Here is a 14,565-nt window from a genome sequence, read left to right as displayed (position 1 = left end):
TTTCAACAAAAGGGCTTGCAAATGTGAAAGCTCCGCCCCAGGGCTCCCTCTGTAGGGCACAGACCTTTCATCACCAACCCAACTTGTAATCATGAGTAAAAGAAGGTTCTCAGCTTATTTTTAAGGAGAAAAAAAGGCAAAGCAAAACAAAACAGCCACATCATGAAGTTGTTCGTGTAATGAGGCTTTCTCTGTTGAGCTGTCATTATTCTGGGCTCCAGGAGGGCTGGGGCTGCCCACTGGCCTCCCACCTCACTTTCCTTCCCCCAGCGTCAGGACAGGAGTTAGCAGCTGGAGAGCACAGAGGAGGCTCTCAAGAGGAGGCTGCTTTTTAGGGCTGGGCCTCACTTTGAAATTCTTAGCTGGACTGTGGGAGCCAAGAACAGGGAAAACAGGCTTGTTGAACCTGCCACCTCAATTACACTTTGGGACATCCTAAATTAAGGTTTTTGCTCAAACTATTCTTCCCCACCACTACTCCCCATTACTCCCCTTGGCCCATGCAAATCTTGCCCATCCTTGAGAACCAGCATTAAGTTCTACATCTGGACCATGGTTCATCTGCATCCCACCACATCCTGCCTCATCCCATATGATAGTTTATGAACCAATATTTCAGGGTCAGGTCCGTGACAAACAAGATTTGATCCTTGCTTTTCTCCATGATATGGCAGGCAGACATGGGAACAATTATGAGATCTTGTGTGAGGCACACATGACTGTTCATGCACCCATGACCAGGGATGCTGGTGTTAAACTCTGCTGGGAGATATTTCTTCACATCACAATGAAGTGTCCTGTCTGCTCAGCTGCCAAATGTGAGCACTTAGGAAAGGGCCTTAAATGCCTGTTCTCATTTTAAGAGCACCTTGCACAGTGGTGACTCAATATGTCCTTGAATTAAATAGCTATCTAACAGTGAGGAACTATTGTCTTCTATTTAAATTTTACATTGAGGTAAATAGAAGCACATACCATGTTCATAGATAGGAAGAATTAACATCATTAAAATATCCATACTACCCAAAGCAATTTATAGATTCAACACAATTCCTATCAGGATTCAAATGATCTATTTCACAGAACTAGAACACAATTTCCAAAATTTATATGGAAGAACAAAAGGCTCCACGTAGCAACAATGATCTTGAGAAAAAAAGAACAAATTTGGAGGAATGATGCTGCCTAATACCAAACTGTACTACAAGGCCCTAGTAATCAAATCAGCCTGATACTATCATAAAAACAGATACATAAATCAATAGAATAGAATAGAGAGCCCAGAAATAAATCTACCCTTTTATAGTCGATTAATATTCAACAGAGGAAGCAGGCATGTGCAATGGAATAAAGATAGTTTATTCAATAAATGGTGTTGGGAAAGTGGGGCAGATACATGCAGAAAAATGAAACTAGACCACCTTTTTACACCACACACAAGAATAAATTCAAAATGGATCAAAGACTTAAATGTTAGACCCGAAACCACAAATATCCTAGAAGAAAACATAGGCAGCAAAAAGTCAGACATTGCTTGTTGTAATTTTTTATAGGATGCATCTCCCCAGGCAAGGGAAACAAGAGGAAAAAATAAACAAATGGGACTTCATCAAACTAAAGAGTTTTTGCACAGTAAAGGAAATGATCAAAAAAATAAAAAGACAACCCACAGAATGGGAGAACATATTCACCGATACATCCGATAAGGGGTTAATATCCCAAATTTATAAAGTACTTATAAAACTCAACATCAAAAACACAAACAACCCAGTTTAAAAAATGGGCAAAAGATCTGAACAGACATTTCTCCAAAGAGGACATACAGATGGCTTTTCTAAGATGGAAGAGGAGTGAATGGAAGTCACATTGACCTTTCAGGACCAATCTGGAATTACAACTAAATTGGGGAGAAATCACCTGGAACAAGCAACTGAACAACAGCAAGAGAGAAGCCTTATAACCTTGGACAGACAGAAGAATCAGCTTTAGCACAACCAGACTGTTAAGGAGTGTAGTGGAGGCTCAAGAAGGAAGGCTGGGCACCCATGGGCAGCAGCACCAGAGGGAGACCCCCTGAGAAGAGTGGGGTCTAAACCATAAATGGGGATATTTAGCCTACAGCACCAGAGCCCAAAAAGTACACAGATAACAGCCAGCTGCAAAAAGAGGCAAAATTGCTGCTCTCTACCAGAGATGGGTGGCTGGAGATGTAAAGAGCCTTTTCAAGGGCCAATGCATAAATTTGTATTGGCAACCACTTACTCTGGGCTCTGGAAAAGGCAGGGGCAGAATGGGCTAGAGACGCCTGAAGAAAGACTGGGGAGGGAGGCTTTGGGGAGAGAACTGAGAGAGTAGCTGGGGGCATCCTGGTACTGACTCCTCCCCTATATGGCAGCAGCCATCTTGCTCAGGCAGACCACTCCCCTGAGTGGAAGTGGCATGAGAGGACACAATAGCCCCCCCACCAGGAGGGACTCCGCCTTGGCCCTGTGGTGCCTAAGCCTGATTGCTGAGTGCAGAGTGACTAGATCAACAACTGAAGGAGACAGCCACAGACAACACATTCCTGGAAGTCTTGAACAGACTGCCTAAGGTCAGATAGGGTCAACATTTGACATCATCAGAGGCAGCTTGAGAAAGAAAAAACAGCAGAAAATACTAGAGGACACCCAGACAAAATTCACTGTGGTCTTCTCCATGATGTGCGATATTTCTTTACTACATAGCATTTTAACATTCATTTTGGGTCCATAAAGTTTGTGAATATTAAGTCATTAGATTTTATACTAATAGTTTATTTCTCTCCTTTCTTTTAATAGTCTTAATCTCTTTACACCCTTATTAATACTGGTTAATTTGCTGCTAATGGAATTGCAGGGGGAGTCATTTTGGTCGATGAGGGTTTGTTTCCTGGGCTTTATGGTTTTGTTCTGGCAGCACGTATGCAAAAACACAAAAGACATGATGGGCAGAGTGACCCTCAGTCAACCAGCTGGAGAGTAGGACCCACCAAAAAACAACCAAAAGAAAATCAAAACCCAATAACTTCCAGAAAGTCAAACAAATAATGGGAAGACAGAGAAATACAACCCTAATTAAAGAGAAAGGAGGAATCCCCAGAAAGAAAGCTAAATGAAATAGAGGCAAGTAAACAATGGTTTTAAGGAAGCTCAATGAGCTCAGTGAGCTCAGAGAGAATTACAAAAAACTATAGGGAAGCTATTAGGAACTTACTGAAAACTATATCAGTATGACAAAGGACATAGAAACTATCAATAAGAGACAAGAGGAAATGAAGAATACAATGTCTGAATTGAAAAACACAGTAGAAGGAATCAAAAGCAAACTAGATGAAGCAGAAGAATGAATCAGTGAGCTGGAGGATAAGGGGGGAAAAAGCTCCCAGAAAGATCAAGAAAATGAAATAAGACTCAAAGGGTATGGAGAGGTATTTAGGGAAATGCAGGACAACCTGAAACGTAATAATATCCTCACAATAGGTATACTAGGAGAAGAGGAGGAAGGGATAGAGAATCTGTTTGAAAAAGCAATCATGAAAACTTCCCTAATTGGAGAAGAAAAAAAGGCACAAAAGTCCAGGAAGCACAGAGCGTCCAATTCAAGAGGAACCCAATGAGGCCCACTCCAAGACACATCATCATTAAAATGGCAAATATCAAAGACAAACAGAGAATCCTACAGGCAGCAAGGAAGAAACAGGCAGTAACATACAAGGGAGCCCTGCTACAGCTAGCAGCTGACTTGAAACACTCCAAGCCAGAAGGGAATGGTAAGAAATATTCCAAGGAATGAAAAGCAAAGACCTTCAACCAAGACTGCTCTACCCAGCAAGGAACTCTGCATTAAAATGGAAGATGAAATGAGGATTTTACCAGACAAAAGAAGGCAAAAGAATACATCTCCACTAAACCAGCACTGCAAGATATGCTAAAGGGACTGCTTTAAGAAGATGAAGAAAAAGAATGAGAAAGAGAGGAACACAGGTTCAAAGGGAAAAAATGAATAAGTACCTATCACTTATTAACTTTATTAAAGTTATTAAATAACTTTAAATGTAAATGGATTACATGCTCCAATCAAAAGACATAGGGTAGCTGAATGGATAAGAAATCATGGCCTGGACATATGTTGCCTAAGAGACCCACCTCAGAACAAGGGACCTACACAGATTGATAGTAAAGGTGTGGAAAAAAATATTCTAAGCAAAAGACAGGAAAAAAGCCAGGGTAGCAATACTTATATCAGACAAAATAGATTTCAAAACAAAGGCCATAAAAAGAGATTCAAAGGACACTTCATAATACTCAAAGGAAGAATCCATGAAGAAGACATAAATATTGTAAACTTATATGCACCCAACATAGGAGCACCCAAATATATAAGGAAAATCTTGGAGGACCTCAAGAAAGTTATAGACAGAAACTCACTGATAGTAGGGGATTTTAACACCCCACTATCAACAACAGATTGATCTTCTAAACAAAACATCAACAAGAATACTGTGGAACTGAATGACACATTAGATCAAATGGACTGAACTGACATATATAGAACCTTTCATCCCAAAGAAGCAAAATACACAGTCTTTTCAAATGCACATGGAACATCTTCAAAGGCAAACCACACGATAGGACACAAAACATGACTCAACAAATTCAAGGAAATAGAAACCATAACAAACATTTTCTTAGACCACAAGGGCTTGAAACTAGAAACTACCCTCACGAAAAAACTCAAAAACATTCAAAGTCATAGAGACTGAATAGCATGCTATTAAACAATGAATGGGTCAATAATGAGATCAAAGAAGAAATCAAAAAGTTTCTGGGAACAAAGAAAATGAACACACAACAGTCCAAAACCTATGGGACATAGCAAAGGCAGTCCTGACAGGGAAGTTCATAGCAATACAGGCCTACCAAAAAAAGATAGAAACATTATAAATAAACTACCTAACCCTACCTCTTCAAGAACTGGAGGAACAACAACAAAGCCCAGAGCGAGTAGAAGGAAGGAAATCATCAAGATCAGAGAAGAACTGAATGACATAGACACTAAAAGAACAATTCAAAGGATCAACACATCCAGGAACTGGTTCTTTGAAAAGATAAACAAAACTGACAAACTTTTAAGCAGATTCATCAAGAAAAAAAGGGAGAGGACCCAAATAAATAATATCAGAAATAAAAGAGGAGAAATAACAACTGATATCACAGAAATACAAAGGATTGTAAGAAATTACTATGAGCAATTATATGCCAAAAAAATGTGAAAACCTCAATGAAATGGACATATTTCTAGAAAAATATAGCCTTCCAACATTGAATGAAGAAGAAGCAGAAAGCCTGAACAGAGTGATAACAGCTGGGGAAATGGAAGCAGTAATCAAAAAACTCCAGGCACACAAAATCCCTGGACCAGATGGTTTCAAAGGAGAATTTCACAAAACATTTAAGAAAGAGCTAACCCTGTCCTTCTCAGATTATTCCAAAATATCCAAGAAGAGAGAAGACTCCCAAACTCTTTTTATGAGGACAGCATCATCCTAATCACAAAACCAGATAAAGACAAAACAAAGAAAGAAAACTAAAGGCCAATATCACTGATGAACACAGATGCTAAACTCCTCAACAAAATATTGGCAAACCACGTCTTGCAATACATTAAAAAGACCATCCACGATGATCAAGTGGGATTCATCCCAGGGATGCAAAGATGGTTCAATATTCACAAATCAATACATGTAATACATCACATAAACAAAAGGAAAGACAAAAACCACAGGATCATATTAATGTGGAAAAAGCATTTGATAAGGTACAGTATCCATTTATGATAAAAACACTCAGAAAAGTGGGAAAAAAGGGAGCGTACCTCAACCTAATAACAGCCATATATGAAAAACCTACAGCCAACATCATACTCAATGGGCAAAAACTAAAAGGTTTCCCACTAAGGTGGAGAACAAGACAAGGTTGTCTGCTTTCACCACTTCTATGCAACTTAGTATTGGAAGTCCTAGCCACAGCAATCAGACAAGAAAAAGAAATAAAAGGCATCCAAACTGAAAAGGAGGAAGTAAAACTGTCATTGTTTGCAAATGACGTGATAGTGTACATAGAAAACCCCATAGACTACACCAAAAAATGACTTAACCTAATAAGTGAATTTGACAAAGCAGCAGGATACAAAGTCAGTAGTCAGAAATTGAAGGCATTTTTGTACACCAATAATGAAATATCAGAAGCAGAAATCAGGAAAAAAATCCCACTTGCTATAGCAACAGGAAAAATAAAGTATCCGGGAATAAACTTAACAAAGAAGGTAAAAGACCTGTATGCAAAAAACTATGCAACACTGAAGAAAGAAATTAAGGAAGACACAAATAAATGGAAGCATATACCATGTTTGTGGACTGGAAGAATTAACATCATCAAAACGTCCATACTACCCAAAGCAATTTATAGATTCAATGTAATCCCTATTAAAATACCAATGATGTATTCCACAGACATAGAACAAACATTTCAAAAATGTATATGGAACCATAAAGAACTCTGAGTAGCTGCAGCAATTTTGAGAAAGGAGGACACAGTAGGAGGGATCACAATAACTGACATCAAACTACATTACAAGGCTACTGTAATCAAAACAGTCTGGTACTGGCATAAGAATCGACACATAGATCAATGGAACAGAATAGAGAGCCCAGATATAAACCCATGTCTCTATGGTCAGTTAATATTCGACAAAGGGGGCAGAAGCATAAAATGGAGTAAAAATAGACTCTTCAACAAATGGTGTTGGGAGATCTGGACAGCTAAATGCAAAGAAATGGAATTCGACTACCAACTTACACCATACACAAAAATAAGCTCAAGATGGATAAGAGACTTAAATATAAGTTGCGACACCATAAAAGTTCTAGAGGAAAACATAGGCAGGAAACTCTCAGATATTCCACACAGCAGTATTTTCACTGGTATGTGCCCTAGCAAGGGACATACAGAAAGAATAAACAAATGGGACATCATCAAAATAAGAAGCTTCTTCGTGGCTAAAGAAAACATCAGCTAAATGATACTGGTTGATATGGGAATCAGCCAAATGGGAAAATATATTTGCCAGTGATACCTCGGACAAGTGTTTGATCTCCAAAATATATAAAGAACTCACATGACTCCACTCCATGAAGACAAACAAGCCAATTAAAAAATGGGCAAAGGATGTAAACAAACACTTCTCCATGGAGGACATACACAGGGCCCAGAGACATATGAAAGGATGCTCAGCATCACTAGCCATCAGAGAAATGCAAATTAAAACCACAATGAGATACCACTTCACACTGGTCAGAATGGCCATCATGAACAAATCAACAAACAACACGTGCTGGCTGGTTGTGGAGAAAAGGGAACCCTAATAGACTCTTGGTGGGAATGCAGACTGGTGCAGCCATTGTGGAAAGCAGTGTGGAATTTCCTCAAAAAGCTAAAAATGGAACTGCCTTTTGACCCTGTGATTGCACTGCTGGGAGTATACCCTAAGAATCCCAAAACGCCCATTCAGAAGAACTTATGCACCCTAATGTTCATAGCAGCACAATTTACAACATCTAAGTGCTAGAAGCAACTTAAGTGCCCATCAATAAATGAGTGGATCAAAACACTATGGTATATTTACACAATGGACTACAACTCAGCAGAGAGAAAGAAAGAGCTACTTCCTTTCATGACAGCATGGATGAAACTGGAGTACGTTATTCTAAGAGAAATAAGCCAGGGGGTGAAAGACAAATACCGTATGATCTCACCTATAAGTGGAACCTAATCAACAAAACAAACAAGCAAGAAAAATATAACCAGCAACATTGCAAGAAAAAAGAAACCGACAGTAATGAGAGGGAAGGAGAAAAGGGGGTAATGGGGAAAGAAAGGGGAAGGGTCAAATCAAGGAACATGTATAAAGGACAAAGCCAAAGTGGGGAAGGATTGAGGGTGGGAGGTCGAGGTGGGTGGGGCAGGGGAAAGTGGTGGTGGGAAAACGGAGACAAATGCATTTGAACAATAAAAAAATAAATAAAAATAAAAACAGATGGCCAATAAACATATGAAAAGATGCCCAGCATCACTAATCATCAGAGAAATGCACATTGAAACCACAAAGGATACCATTTCACACCTGTCAGACTGGCTACCATCAATAAATCAACAGGCAAGTGCTGGGAGGGTGTGGAGAAAGGAGCACCCTTTTGCACTGTTGTAGAATGCAGAATGATGCAGCCACTGTGGAAATCAGTATGGAGTTTCCTGAAGAAATTAAAAAATGGATCTGCCTTTTCACCCAGCAATTCCACTTCTGGGAATATATATTCAGGAACCCAAAACACTAAGTTGAAAGAACATAACCACCCCTATGTTCATTGCAGCGTTATTCACAATTGCCAACCTATGGAAGCAGCCCAAGTGTCCATTTTAGATGAGTGGATAAAATAAGTATGGGACATTTACACAATGGAATTTTTCTTGGCCATAAAAAAGAAGAAAATTTTACCCTTTTCAACAGCATGGATGGGCCTGGAGAACATAATGCTAAGTGAAATAAGCCAGTCAGAGAAAGACAAATATCACATGATTTAACTCATACATGGAATCTAATGAACAAACTAAAGATAGACCCATAGATGGAGCGCAGATGACAGGTAGTGCTGTGGGGGAGGGTAGGGGGTAGGAGGATTGAGCAAAAATTAAAAAAGGACTCATGGACATGGAGAACAGTGTCGTGATTCCTTGACGGAGGGGGGTGTCAGGGGACTAAATGGTAATGGAAAAATACAATAAAGTTTACATTAAAAAATAAATTTTACTTTGATTTCTTGGTCTTTGGTTCAATCTGGGGAATACTTGTTTATGAGAAAAAGAACAAACAGAACCTCCCGTATTATGTTAGTGGCTTTATATCTCAAAGGTCTATTTCTTGCTCACTTATACCACATTGCAGTGCAAATTTGTGGGAGTCTCTGCTCCACATTGTCACCCAGGCTCACGTTACTCTGGCATCTAGGAGCAACAACATCTAAATCACATTGTTTTCTCTATTGTCTCAATGTAGAAAAAGAGAAGCTGGAGGGTTGCACATGGGCTCTGAAATGCTTCAGACTGTTCCCCCCCTTACCTGAGGACACTTAAAAAATTGTATTTTATTAAATACACTATCTCAGTTGTCCCAATTTTTTCCCCTTTGCCCCCCTCTGCCCAGTACCCCCATTCCCTCTGGCAATCCTCCTCCTTAGTTCATGTCCATGGGTCATGAATATAAGTTCTCTAGCTACTCCATTTCCTACACTGTTCTTAGCATCCCCCTGTGTACTCTGTACCTACAAATTTGTACTTAATTGCTGCACCTTTTCCTTCATCCTCCCTTTTCCTCCTCCCAACTGACAACCCTCCAAATGATCTCCATATCTATGATTCTGTTTCTGTCCTGCTTGTTTGCTTAGTTTGTTTTTTAGACTCCATTCTTGGTAGTTGTGAATTTATTGCCATTTTAATATTCATAGTTTTGATCTTCTTTTTCTTAAATAAGTCCCTTTAACACTTCATATAATAATGACTTGGTGATGATGAATTCCTTTAGCTTTACCTTGTCTGAGAAGCACTTTATCTGTCCTTCAATTCTAAATGATAGCTTTGCTGAATAGAGTAATCTAGGTTGTAGGTCATTGTTTTTCATCACTTTGAATATTTCTTGCCTGTCCCTTCTTGCCTGCAGTTTCTTCTGAGAAATCAGCTGATAGTCTCATGGGAACTCCTTTGTAGGCGATTCTTTGTAGGTAATTTTCTCTTGCTGCTTTTAAGATTGTCTCTTTATCTTTAACCTTGGCATTTTAATTATGATGTGTCTTGGTGTGGTCCTCTTTGTGTCCATCTACTTTGGGACTCTGTGCTTCCTGGACTTGCAAATCTATTTCCTTCATCAAATGAGGTAGGTTTTCTTTTATTATTTTTTCAAATAAGTTTTCAATTTCTTGCTCTTTCTCTTCTCCTTCTGGCATCCCCATGATTTGCATGTTCATACATTTGAAGTTGTCCTAGAGGCTCCTTAGCCTAACCTTGTTTTTTTAGATATTTTTTTCTTCTTGCTGTTCTGATTGACTGTTCTTTTTCTTACTTACGTTCGAAATCATTAATTTGATCCTTGGCTTCATCCACACTACTGTTGTTGACAGGTAAACTTTATTTTACTTAGTATAACCTCCATTTCTGCCTGGGTCTTTTTTTTATGCTGTTGAAGTACCCAGTGAGTTCCTTGAGCATCCTAATAACTACTGTTTTGAACTCTGCATTTGGTAGAGTGTTTACCTTAGTTTTGTTTAGTTCTTTTTCTGGAGTTTTGTTCTGTTCTTTCATTTGGGCCATATTTCTTTGTCTCTTCATTTTGGCAGCCTCCTTGTGTTTGTTTCTATGTACTAGGTAAAGCTGGTTTGACTCCCTGTCTTAGTAGCATGGCCTATAGTAGAAAAGCACACTGGTAAGTTGGATGGGACAGAGCCTTAGGTAGTCGCCAGAGCAGGGCAACCCTTGTGAACTAGGTTATGGAGTCTCTGATATGGTGTTGCTGTTCTATGGCTCTGTGTGGGGGAGGGCTCAGAAAGGGGACAATACCACTGCCTGGCTTCAGTCCATTGTGGGCCCTTTAAGAGGAGAAGCTTGAGAATCCTGCAGTTTCCTTCATCACCCAACCCCCACTATTTTTTACAGCCAGAAGTTATGGGGACTTATCTTCCTGGCACTGGAACCATGGGCTGAGTGTTCTGGTGTGGGGCTGGGAACCCTCGTTCCTGACGTATCCCTCCTGATTTTTATCCATCACATGTGGGTGTGGCACCACCTGCTCTGTGTCTCTGTCCTCTCCACCCATCTGAAAGCATGTGACCTCTTTAATTCCTTGGTTGTTGAACTCCTTTACAGCTCAATATTCTGACGATTATGGGTGATAGTTGTTTTTGTAGTTTAGTTGTAATTTTTGCTGTGGTTGTGTGAGGAGGGGAGCTGTGTTTACCTACGCCTCCACCTTGACTGGAAATCCTGAAGACTTTTTTCTTCCTTTTAGAAAGAAAGGAAGGGAGAGAGAGAAACATTGATTGGATACAGAAGCACCAATTGGTTCCTTCTCATACACACCTGAACCAGGGATCGCATGCCCCTGGACTGCGGATATACCCGCAACCTAAGTATGTACCCTGACTGGGAGTCAAATCTGAAAACTTTTGGTTACCAGATAACGCTCCAAACAACTGAGCCACATTGGCTTGAGCTTAAATGCTTTAGCTTGTTTAAAAACATATCACTTCTGCTCATAGCCTAGAGCTAGTGGCCAGAACCAGTCGTATGGCCCCAACCTAATTGCCAGGGGACAGGGATATGTGGAGGATGTTCAGTGAACAGCGAGCTGCCCTGCCACACTTCTCAAGCTGGCATAGTTAAAAAGGGGGGTGTCGGAAGGAGACCAGGGCATTTTATGGGTCTCAGTAAGGGGAGTGCATCTGAACCCCCAAGGGAATTGAAATAAGGTATTGGGAAGTCAGGAACTATGGCCAGGCTCTTAAATTTTTCAGGGTTCCATGTAAGATTCTCTCCCCCAGCAAAGTCAGCAAGTTGGCTTTTTCTTTTATCTTTTATGACAGACTTTGCTTTCTAAATAAAATTGGAATAACAATAGTACTTGTCTCATGGCATTGTTATAAGGACTTAATGAGTTTATTTATGTAAGTGCTTAGGAAGTATCCAGCATATGGGAAGTGCTAGATAAGAATTAGTTATAGTTATTTTGAATAATAATAATTTTTATTATTCTCCCTGAATATGCGAGAACATGGAACCCCAAGCTTAATCTTCTAAGACTCCCTAGTTGCACCTCAGGAGGGAATGCCTAAGCAGTTAATTGTTTTGGCAGGGATATTTGAATACGAAGCTGAGTCAGGGGTTCTCCCCTTCCCTGGGGTTGAGGAAGGGGTACTGGCCAGGGAGGCATCCCAGAACTCTATTACAGCCTTGGTTTTTATAAAGTCCCAGCACTCAGAGCCTTCCAAAGGGAAACCTGGGGCTGCAGTGCAGAGTTCTTGGAGTGACTCCTAAGAAAGGCCATGCACCTCACCTCACCCAGATGGGTGATGCAGAACCCAAGAAATAAAGCTCGAGTCAGGAACAAATTCATGATCACAACCTTGTCTGCCAGTAAGACAGCACATGGGCTCTGTACTCTCCTGGTGGGACATCAGATTCTGGAGCTGAGTGGCCTCCCATCATCTGCCCCGCACCCCCGCCACTCTGCCTTTCATTTTCCTTGGCTTGGTCCCCACTTCATTCTCTCTGATGGGGAGGCTGCTCTGGCTCTGCATCCATCCTGAGGTGTTTGACTAGGCCCCATACAGAATTGTTCAAGCAGACCCTCACTTCCCTCTTGGTCCTAAAATTATATGCCTCTTGAACTGAATATCACTTTCCGTTAACTTTACATGAACTCTGAGATATAGGATCACTATCCTCATCTTAGAAGTGAGAAAACTAATACTCAGAGAGACCAAGAAACTTGCCCAAAGTCATGGGGCCTGGCGGGGCAGGTCCCATTGACTTTGCACCATACCGAATTGCAAGTTGAGTGTGGGGTTTCTCTGGTACCACAGCATGGGAGGGACGACCTGACTATACAAAGGAGGATGAGTCTTGTCATCACAAATGTCAGCTTCTCTCTGCCTTCCATGCTCATCCCTTGCCTGGTCTGACTTACATACTATTTTCAGGGGTCCGGCCATGTGGCCTCTTCACAGGCCTGGGTGGGACAGTCTGATTTGATGATGTCTAAATGACAGGAAAATTAGATCATCCTGGGAAGGAGCTGAGGTGGTTTTAAGAGGGAAATCGATGTCATGGTCTTATAAGCTCTTTGGGGATGGCACTAATGAAGGGGAGGAAGGTCACTGGCAGAGCAAGGATCAGGAAACGCAAAACTGGTTCTTCTTATATTTGTGGCGATGGATGTTAACTAGACTTACTGTAGTGATCATTGTGCAATATATACATATATTGAATCATTATGTTGTACATCTGAAACTAATATAATGTTATATATCAATCATATCAATAAAAAATCTGGCTTTCCTTTGAAGAGGGAAAAAAAACTGCCTTCTAGGAAAAAAAAGAGCTATTTTCTTTAAGAAGCCACATTCATTTTTCAGAGGTACTTGGACTTTTTTAGTGCTAAGGTAATAATACTTTAGGGTCTTCAGAAACTGTTATGTAACAGCTTCTCCCTAAAGGCTGAATTACAGACCCTTCAGAAAACTTCCTTGTAGAGCAGGCTCCACTGAAGGACTCAACACTCTCTTTCCACGGGAGGAACATTCTGAGTTTCAGAGGCCCACGCTGACCTCATTTCCATCTGTGCCAGGACGGAGCTCAGGAACTCCAAAGCTCTTTCCACAAGAACTTCCCCATGACTTGTCATGTCATCCAGTGGGGCACACACCAGCCCCACTTCTGCAGGGGAGGGAAGTAGCTTCCAATAAAGGTTGTGGCTTCTCAGGGGTATAAATTCTCTCAAAAGGCACAGGGCAGGAGTCCTTCCTTGGAAAACCAAACTAGGAATAAAAACACCTGATTTGTACACTTCCGCAGAGACGTGGCCCAGGATAGGCTCCACTGTTGAGAGGCCTTCCCCTAGGGTGATGGCCTTTGATCACTGACAGGTACCTTCTGGCATAACCCCGCTGTCAGACAGAGCTTCCAGAAAAGGGAGGGCAAAATACAGATGGAAATCTATTGTCTCTGAAAAAGCAAGACCAAAGAAAACCAAGCTACTCCCATTAGCACCCAACAAAGCCTTCACAGAGTGCTCCTGGGAGGAGTGAGGCCAAATCCATTACCGAAGGCAAGAACGTCACCCCCTGTGCACCCAGTTCTGTGCCCTCACTCTGTGTCTCAGACCCAGTCCTCTGCTTGGGTGATGCTCCAAGCTGCACACACCCTTCTCCCTGAATCAGCTTCTCCCCACTCACCGCCATCGCGGTCTCTGTCTGAGGCCCTTCATCTCAGCTGGGGCTAGGAGGAAAGCATGTGAATGAAGGAATTCAAACCAAGATGTGCATGATGGATAGCCTCTCAGGGGTATTTGTATTTTAAAAGAGAAGCCCCTCTTGCTGAGAGACACCACTCCAAAGACAGACTTCAGATATTTAGGGGCAAGGAGCCAGGCCAGCTGTGTGGAGCTGTATTCCAGCCAAGTGACTGAATGTCTGCTTTCAGGCCGTTTTGTGGAGCTGCTGCAACCTTCCGCCTCTGCAGAGCTCATTCCCATTCCTTCTAGTTTCCACGGAAGGTCATAGAGAGAAAGAGATTTAGTTCAGGCACTACATATTAAATATCAGATCTTTGTACTTAAGCCTGCAATGTATGAATGTGCATATTCCATCAGCCTGGAAAATAGTTGTTCCAAAGCATTGGGGACCTGAAGGACTCATTTCAGACAAAGACCCCTTCATTATCA

Source organism: Pteronotus mesoamericanus, unplaced genomic scaffold (genome assembly GCF_021234165.1).
Source record: "Pteronotus mesoamericanus isolate MK-2021 breed Mesoamerican mustached bat unplaced genomic scaffold, CSHL_Meso_final contig_94, whole genome shotgun sequence".
Taxonomy (NCBI): Eukaryota; Metazoa; Chordata; class Mammalia; order Chiroptera; family Mormoopidae; genus Pteronotus; species Pteronotus mesoamericanus.
This window is presented reverse-complemented; position numbering follows the sequence as displayed.